General features: G+C 41.9%; 2 long non-coding RNA genes across 3 annotated transcripts in view; both read right to left on the reverse strand.

Annotated features, from left to right (window-relative positions):
- Positions 1-863: 863 nt before the first annotated feature.
- LOC101852006 lies at positions 864-5,574 on the reverse strand. Of its 2 annotated transcripts, XR_220199.3 has the most exons (3): positions 5,152-5,574; positions 3,128-3,362; positions 864-1,444 (listed from the first exon to the last, which is right to left on the reverse strand). It is a non-coding gene; the product is annotated as an uncharacterized LOC101852006 (long non-coding RNA). The 2 variants fall into 2 exon arrangements; XR_004858266.1 differs by lacking the exon at positions 3,128-3,362.
- A 3,868-nt stretch (positions 5,575-9,442) lies between these two features.
- The window catches only part of LOC101852157, a 17,350-nt gene continuing 16,792 nt past the window's right edge, over positions 9,443-10,000 (reverse strand). Inside the window, exon 2 of the long non-coding RNA XR_220200.3 lies at positions 9,443-10,000. This exon is cut by the window's right edge and continues 909 nt beyond it. This is a non-coding gene — a long non-coding RNA (uncharacterized LOC101852157).

A 10,000-nucleotide genomic window follows, 5' to 3' on the forward strand; every position in this document is an offset into this window, starting at 1 on the left:
GGTGAGGGTGAGGGGGGTTAAAGAAAGAGATAGAGACAGAAGGTGAGGGTGAGAGAGAGATGGAGAGGGTGATGGGGAAAGAGAAAGAGAGATAGAGACAGATGGTGAGGGTGAGAGAGAGGAGAGAGATGGAGAGGGAGAGAGATGGAGAGAAAGATGGAGATGGAGAGAGATGGAGAGAGAGAGATGGAGAGAGAGAGAGATGGAGAGAGATTTAGAGATAGAGGGTAAGAGAGAGGGAGAGAGAGAGAGAGAGAGAGAGAGAGAGGGAGAGAGAGAGGGGGGGGAGGTAGGGAAACATAAATATAATAGACAATAATTTAAGACAATAATATGATAAAAGAAATGAGGAAGAAATGTTTATTGAGTAAAGGGAGGCACAACAATGCTCAGAACGAACAGACATAACAGAGAGGGAAGAATAGAAGTATTTTTTTTTAGTAAGAGTTTTACGCACTTGCAACACAATAAGGCCATATAAGTGCCGAAGATTAGAGGTGTTACAAGAGGATAACAAACACAAAAAAGAAGGAGGGTAGATAAAGGCGATAGATGTTTTTGTTTGTTTTAGTAGAGGTTTTACGGCGCTCGCAACTGCATAAGGTCATATGAGCGCCAGAAGATTAGAGGTATTACAAGAGAGTAACAAACACAAAAAAGGAGGGGAGATAAGGACGATAGATGTTTGATAGGAAAGAAGAAGCAACAAACCACACCAAAGCACCCACCAACCACCCACCGATAGATGTTTGATAGGAAAGAAGAAGCAAACCACACCAGAGCACCCGCTAACCACCCACAATAGAAGTAGAACCTACCGGTGGCACCTTCTACCCGCAGAAGGAAGAGAGCATCAGATCATGTATTATGTATACATATTAGGCGTTTAATAATGCTGTGCAATTTCCAACAGAACAGTAAAAGCAATGAAGTAACACCAGCAACTAATACAAAAAAAGCCACGGAATATTGTTATAATATCAAAGAAATGTATCTCAACAAAACATCAAAATGTAAGTCCAGCATTATTTAATAACATGCTCTCCTTAACACATATAGGTGCGTCTCTTTTATTTAAGTTCCCTACGCCCCCCCCCAACCAACGGCGTGGAATGATTTTTTGTCCCCTGTATACCCTTGCATATTGTTTTATGAGAAAAAATGGACAAATACGTTCCAAAACCAAAAACGTTTTTTTTTTCATCCGTACTTTGTTCCTCTGTCAACGTGTAGCTCCACTTCAAAACAATTTCGAATGTTAATCATCAGTCTTGCTTTGTAAGAGAATCCACCGAGGAAGTTATCGAAGTGTCCGTGTCACAATCATTCTCCACTCCTTCAGATGTCCGTCTATGCAGCCACATCAGGGTGCATACCACGCCCATTCCACAAAAGACCATGGCTCCTAACGCAATGATCGCAATCTCCTTGTCCATTGTTAAATCTGAGGAAAAAAAGATAACGGTATCAATATAATATTATCTTTATCCAACCCCCGCCCTCTCCCTCACTCCCTCACTCCTTCGACCTCATCCCTCACTCCCTCCTTCCTTCGACCTCATCCCTCCCTCTCCCTCCCCTCTCTCTCTCTCTCCCTCTCTCGCCCTCCCTTTCCCTTCCTTTCTCTTGCAGCAAAAAAGAAAGAAATTACTTCCTGCGTTTGTTTATTCCTGAGGTTGGGGTGGGAACAGTAAATTTTAATGTTTTACGCCTCCATCAACACAAAGATGAGGTAGGAAGCTGGCTGCTTCGACCTTGTCTGTCAGGGCCAACTCTAGTTAAACAGGGTGCAATGTTCAACCAGACTGATACTTGAATAAAGGAAAGCCACCCACTACATCTTCCCCACATTCCTATACAGTGCAGAGACCTGGACTTTGACAAAGAAAAAAAACCCACACAGAATAAACGCGTTTGAGATGTGTTACCGTAGAATGGCCAGAATAAGCTGAAAAACAAAAAACAAAGACAAGCAAAGAGGTGTGTCAATTTCAACACACAAGACAGACCCTGCTGAGCAAAATGAAATGTAGAAAAATATTATACTATGGCCATTTTATAAAACGAGACCATTGTTGAAGAGGTACTTGAGGGAAAGATGTGGGGCAAGAGAGCCAGAGGAAGGTAAAGAATAACATGGATGGACAACATAAAAATATGGACGGGGTTGGATATGGCAGAATGTGCAACCGCAGCTCGCGACCGTGACAGATGGAGGGTCATTACACGTCAACCTCTGAGTCAGAGATGACACCTCCAGGTATCCAGGTACCCACTCGAGAATAGAACTCGCGTCTTCAGTGTACGACGGCGAATGACCGAACCGCTGCACAACAGACGCCGGCTTTTGTTTACTTGGGCGTACGAACATATATAAATATCTACGTACAACAATATTTCGCCAACGTAGCATAATAATGCACAATACCACGACTGAGACATAACCAGTAAGTAGGACTTCGCTGGCCACTGCAGGATAAAAGTGTCTCGCACAAGTACATGCAGCAGTTAGATGAGCCAAATAAATAAATAATAATAATAATAAATAAATAAATAAATTACACTTTTATTTGTCCCAGAAGGGCACTTTGTTTTACAATGGCAAACATACATACATAGATACATAATTATAAATGCGTACATACGTAAATACATACATGCATAAATACATACATAAATACACACTATTACACAAATACAGAACAGTTTACTAACAATGCCACTGTCGGTCGCCACTGTGCAGCGCCCTGTAATTTGAGCTAGGGTTGTCGTGTCTTGCTCAAGGACACACTCCAGTGACCACCCATCTGATCCCCGTGTCACCGACACTTGCTTGACATTTCTGGAGTCAAAACTCACTACTCACTTAGCCACTGGAGCCCCTGAGCAAGTTTGGTTTGTTTATTTTTTTGGGGTTTTAGTAAGAGTTTTACGGCATTTGCAACAATAAGGTCATTTAAGTACTGAATATTAGAGGTTTACTAGAGAGTAACAGACGCAAAAGGGAGTAGAGATCAGAACCATAGATGTTTGATTGGAAAGAAGGAGCAGACCACCCCTGAGCACCCATCGGTCACCCACAAGAAAAGACTAAAAGCTCTTCTGTTAAACACATTAATGCACTTACCAACTACTGAAAAAACTCCAAAAAACGACCAGAGCAATTAATACTGTGTTCTCAGTGATCCGACTAGATGATGTCACACATATACATTCAAATCCAGCCTGCCCCTTTTTTCTTTTACGCCTTTGTCGATATTTCTGCTGTTCCCGGTGTTTCTCCAGGGGCAGCATTCATCGCTGCTAACAGTGTTGGGGGCTGCTGATCGCCTGCTTGCTGCTGCGAGTAGAGTGGGTCCTTGCTGAAAATTAGTTATGATTTTTTTTTTTGCTTTTTAGTAAGAGTTTTAGGGTACTCGTAACACAATAAGATCATGCAAGTGCTGAAGATTAGGTGTTACAAGAGAGTAACAAACAAAAAAGAACGAGAGATCAAGGCGAAAGATATTTGATTGGAAAGTAGCAGAGCACCCGCCAACCAACCACAGATGGAAAATGTCCCAGGGTAGACTAGGGGTGTAGATGTATCTCTCTCACTTGCCCAGTCTGTTTACCCTGTTGTTTAAGTAAGAAGTTGACCATAATTTACAGATCAACACAAACCTTTTAGTTGTGCCTCTGTATTCAAGTCAACCCAGCACTATTTTTGTGTGACTGTATTCTTCTTTGAACAAAACCGAGTAAACAATAGGAACGAAGCCATATAAGTTCTCCTTCCATGTGGGCCAGTTTTAACAGAGACTGACTTTATATTCAGAAATCCAGTGTTAGATAGCCATATGTGAGACATCGTGGTGAAATCAGGCCCTCATCGAAATAGTGAAATCGAAGAAGCCAGCATTTTTCCGCCGGGTTGGCAATTTTATAGAATTTTTTGTTTTTACTCAACGCCTTTAATGTCCAAAATGAAAACATTTCTCAGTGCTTTTTATTGGAAAGCGTGTTCTAAGGCACACAAAATGTAACTTTTCAATTTCCAAGGTATCTCAAACTATGGAAGTCACCCAATTTCGGTGGCCATTTTCTCCCGACTTAAAACATTTAAACCCGGTGACCCCCATCTCCGTCAATAGCACATATCTCGACTCCTGCTCAAGATGGATGGGTAATTTTTTAAATATCAAAAGCAAAATAATTGAACAAGTTTTAAGAAAATAAAATGTCCACAGGCTCTGAGCGATGATACCAATAACGTCACAGGACAAACATTGACGAGAGCCTGATTCCACTGCGTCGTGACACATAGCACTGAAAAGGGATTACTTCTGTGCAGGCAAGGCCACACCAGGGTAAACCGTTTCAAAACCATACCCGTCATTATCTGCGTCTGTGGTGTAGCGGTTAGGCGCTTCGCTGTCTCACACAGGAGACCCGAGTTCGAGTACTGAGTGGGAGGAACAATTTTCATCGAGTAATTGAGGATTTTTTGCTGGGACGATGTATCCCTCTCACACCGGCTTGGTCCTAACAGGCAAGGTCAGACGTCTCTCTCCTAAATGATCTAAATTGTGTGCACTGGGGGCGTAAAAACTATACTGAAAAAGAATATCATGCATTCTACTGATCACAATGTCCCTCGGCACAGTGAGCTAGTTGTGAGCTTATTTAGGTGTACCCAACCTTCAACGTGATATACCATACGTTTTGAAAGAGACTATACCGATCCCCCCCCCTCCCCCTTAAAAAAAAATTAGATAGATAATTAAAATGATGCGATGTTTATTTTATACGTAAACAAAATAATGTTACACAAAAATCAACAAAAACTATCCCAAATAAAAAAAGAAAAATAGAGAAAAATAACAGAAATAAAGTACATGAAAGTATTCGCTCTCGCGTGTCGAAACAGCTCGCTTCAAAACTGATCTGTTAGGATATAACGATATGTAATTTTACAGTAAAGTCATTGTATCACCACAGTGGTCGAAAGAACTTCTTTAACGGCCGAATCCCCCAACAAACGAAGAAGAGATCTAACCTTAACCCTGACTCCCCTACCCATAACCCTGGCCTTAACACTAAACTCCCTAACCTATACTCTATTTCAAAATGGGCGCTGGTTGCGGAATTCCACCCCAGTGGTTAACTCACCTGTGAATTATTCAACAAACGTTCTTGGATTAACTGTATTATCTTCTCCTCACGCGAGAACTTGCAATGAGACACAATAAGACTTCTGTTACCAGTTTTTGATAATCCGCCTTCACATGTTAGTCGGAAGTACGATCAAACAAAAACCACAAGCCAAGAGCAGTAGTCCAAACCGTGTTGAAGGGCAGAATCACACAGACAATTAAGGAAGGAAAAGCCTCAGCTGAACTTTCAGCTCCTATTGTAGTCGATTTCCTCAAGGAAAGGGTTTGCCAGTCCGGTTGTCTACTGTCTTTATACAGGGCAAGTTGAACTAACTGATATCAGCTCAAAGACACGTGAATGACACCGTGTCATGACTAAACACATACAACTCCTCTATACCCCAAAATTTCCACCCACATACACACTTGTGTGCACAAACCCACACGTCTCTTTAACTACCCCCCCCCCTCCCTCATAAAAACCCTCCATATTGTTGCAACTCTCTGCCTTTAAAAAAAATATCTCCCCTCTCCCATGTCGTTCCCCGTTTTTCTTATTATCTTCCTCCTACTCATGTATCACTTCTCTTTCTCTCCCTTCCTGTTCTTCATTCTTCTTTTTGCAGACACCCCAACCCTAAGTTATAAATACAAACACACACACACACACACACACACACACACACACACACACATACACACACACACACACACACACACACACACACACACACACACACACACACACCTTGAACCCTCCCAAAAGAATGAACAGAAGGGGGAAATGAAAAATGACTCGCCAGAGGCACTTCGAATGTTATAATCAGCGCGTCACTCTGTTACTATTAACAAGGAAAATCGCACTTGACATGTATTAATTTTTTTGTCAGTGTACCACGGTGCTCGCAACTGCATAAGGTCATATGAGCTCGTGGGACACACCAAACATTTTTAGCTGGAATAGTTTATTTTAAAAAATTTCCCCAGGTGGCGGCCGAAGCCTACTCTTATCGATTTTGGACCCCCAAGGGATCTTTAACGTGTGCAACTTGCACAGATGCATACGGGACCTCCAATATTTTTCACCCTTGTCCGAGAGGGCTAGGTGTAGATCATACCTACCATACGACCAGGGGTGTGGCTGAAAGATTTTCAAGGGTCCATTTTCAAACTGGACCGGGCTCACGAGTACACAGACCCAACATGGAAAGGGGGGGGGGGGCAGTGGGCAGTCTAATTTGGCTACACAACAAAGCAGCCATCCCAGAGACCTGAAGGTTTTGGTGGATGTGTTTGCAAAGTTCTATCTGACATGCTTTGTCGTTTTGAGTCACCAAGACCATGAGGTTTATCGAGAATCTTCATAATAATATATTATTATACATCCGCGGAATGCACGTTCAACAACGTACCACTCGTCAATTCTGACAGACGCACTCGTCTGTGTCTGTACGGGCCCTGCATAGCAACTTGACCGGCGGCAAACCTGATGGTTCGCACTTACCTTCAACAATGCCATCCTCAACCACTTTTATCCCTCTCCATCCTCACCCCAAGCCCTCTCCATCATCGCCATCCCCCTCCCAGCCACCCAACATCAACCCCTTACCTCATCACCGCCCCCTCACCCTAGTCATTACCCACACCGCATCCCCCCCTTCCACACCCTCACTCCTCACCCCCTCAACATCCACACCACACTCACCCTCTCATCCTATCACTCGAACCTCCCTCATCCCCCTCACTCTCAACATCCTCACCCCTCACCCCCTCAACGCAACACAACATTCAACCTTTCATCCTACCACTCTAAGCACCCTCACTACTCTCAACACCTTAACATCCTCACCACCATCAACACCCTTACATCCCTACCACCCTCACCCAACTCACCTCTCTCACGATCCAGACACCCCTCACCATCCTCAGAACACTCACTACTTTCAACACACTAACCTTCATGATATTCACCTTTACCATATTCACCCTCACCATATTCATTCTCACCATCCTCAACACCCCCACTACCTTCATCACATTAACCCTTTTAATATTCGCCATCACGATATTCACCCTCATTATATTCATCCTCACCATCCTCAGCACCCCGACCATCCTCACCAACCTCACCACCTTTACGACTGTCACTATTATCAGTATGTCAACTATAAAATGAACGACGACACACTACGTTATGAAATTGTAAAACAAAATCTTTATTTTGAAACCACTGACAGCTTAGTGCGTTTCTATCGACTTGTGGGGAAAAAAGCACATACACACGCGTGCGCACGCGCACACACACACACACACAAACACACACACAAACACAAACACACACGCGCGCACACACATACTCTCTCTCTCTCTCTCTCTCTCTCTCTCTTTCTTTCTCTCTCTCTCTCTCTCTCTCTCTCTCTCTCTCTCACGCACACACAGACACACACACCAATACACGCACACATACATAGGCAGGCTCATTGGAGGTAAATTAAAATGTAGTATGTAAATACACAGAATCTACTTATCGCTTGATGACAATAGCAATAGAAGAAGAAGGGGGAGGTTTGATAAGAGGAGTGGGTGAAGGTGGTATTGAGGAAGAGAAAGGAGGGGAGGGAGGGAGGTGAAAGAGGAGGGAGGTGGAGGAGGAGAAAGAGGAGGAGAACTCATTCTCTCTCTCTGACTCTCTTTCTCTCTGTCTCTGTCTCTGTCTCTGTCTCTGTCTCTGTCTCTGTCTCTCTCTGTCTCTCTCTGTATCTCTCTCACTCTCTCTGTCTCTCTCTCACTCTCTCTGTCTCTGTCTCTCTCTCTCTCTCTCTCTGTCTCTCTGTCTCTCTCTCTCTCTCTCTCTCTCTCTCTCTCTCCCTCTCTCTCTCTCTCTCTCTCGTTGTGCAAATGGACATAAAATGGCGCCAAAACGTACCCTTACTCCAACCCTCACATAGGTCTACAAATTTTTAACATCTCATTAAAAAAACAAGCTAAAACATCTTCTTAAAAATGTAATTGAAACAGAAAGACAAGCATGAAATTCCAATGTAAATTAATGCACACAAATGAATGAAAAAGGACAAAAGTCATCCAAAATCAAGACGCAGGAGGCAGTTGTTTTTTGTTTGTTACACAAAGAGAAGTCATTGCATAGCACCAACCTTGTTTATCAAAACATAGTTTTAAACAACACACTTATTTTTACAAGGAACATTTAGACAGAGGCTTTTACACCTCAGGAACATGTAAAGTATATTTCCATCTATATTGTACGAATCTCCCCTTTTCGAAATACCTATGAGAGCTTGCAATTCGTTGTGGGGAGAATGGGAATGTAAGAAAGAAATCATTAGGCAGAGATGTTTTTCTCTCGCCAAAGGAAAGTATAATGAAATCAATAAAGGCTAGTTTCTTCCTGAAAGGGTGACTGCTGCACGCACCAGAAGACATACAAACACAAAAGCCTACATACTCAGACGCACACAAAAATACAGACACACACACACACACACACAAACACACACACATACGCACAAACACACACACACACACAAACAAACAACACACACACACGCACACACACGCACACACACGCCCATACATACACAGGTGCACTCACCCACATATTCATAATCTTCAAAACCACACACAGAATCAGGCACATAATATCCTGAGTACACCTCAGCAAAAGTCTTAAAATTCGATTGTAATACCAGAGAAGACACACTATAATTAGCTTCTCATTTTCCAAGGACACACACTCCTGAGGTTCACCCCGAGTGACGTCACTGTGAAAGGAGCTATTTTTACACAGTATGACAAAATAGGAACTATTTATATAATAACACATTATGACAATGCTGGTGTTCACGTAGTGAACTCCAAAGCAGATAAGACTTTTTCTTATACAAACTAAATACAAGTGCACGTACTACAAAAGTGACTTAGTTCAGCCTTGAACTTGAAGATTTTTCATTGACAAGAAAGTTAACTTAAAGTTAAATCAACATTCTTGTAATAATTTATAACGTTTCCAGACTGCAATTTATGTATTCTGACAGTTTTTGTTTGTACCATCAGATCACGCCTTGTTGCCTGCTCTTCAAGACATGACATTGATTCTCACACAAGATGTATTGCGAAACATAAAATAATGAAATTATTGAGTGTAAATATTATTGCAGATAAAATATGGGTAGACAGAAAAAATGTGTAGAAATTTCTCAAACTAATTAATAAAAAATCAAAAACAGTTTTGAATTTCAAATTCAAGTCTAATCTACAAACAAAATAATAATGAGAACAGTTTTTGAACAAACCGAGCAAGTGACAATCACATTAATTTTATTATTTTCCAGCCATTCTGGTATTAGGAAGTTGCAACGCCAGCTTTCTAGCTCAAGAAGTTGGAAGCTATACAGAGTTCTGTAAGTACAAGTGGGTACTTTTTCATGACAATAAGAAACAAGAAATATGATTGATTTTGTAATGGAAAGCCACCACTGTCTTTTAAGAAATATAAATAATTGAATGAAAAATTCTTGGCAGCCTCACCGCCACTGCACAACTGTTTTAGGACACTTTGGAAGTATTAATATTAATTATAGAGAACGTCTAGCTGTGAAGAGCGTAAAAGAGAAATAGCACCGTCGAGCGCCTCGCTCTGTCAGCATAATAATAAAGCACAATAAGGCGCTGGCTTAGTAGAAAGAAGTCATTTGGAGTTTTAGAAGTTCGTTCTGATCCAGGAAGTCCCTCTTCAACTTCCCCATATAAATACTTTATGTCACGGCACCCTTGAATCGGGCACTCGTCTGGTTTTTTGTTTGTTTGTTTGTTTGTTTGTTTGTTTGTTTGTTTGTTTGTTTGTT

The sequence above is a fragment of the Aplysia californica genome, unplaced genomic scaffold (genome assembly GCF_000002075.1).
Source record: "Aplysia californica isolate F4 #8 unplaced genomic scaffold, AplCal3.0 scaffold00057, whole genome shotgun sequence".
Lineage (NCBI taxonomy): Eukaryota > Metazoa > Mollusca > Gastropoda > Aplysiida > Aplysiidae > Aplysia > Aplysia californica.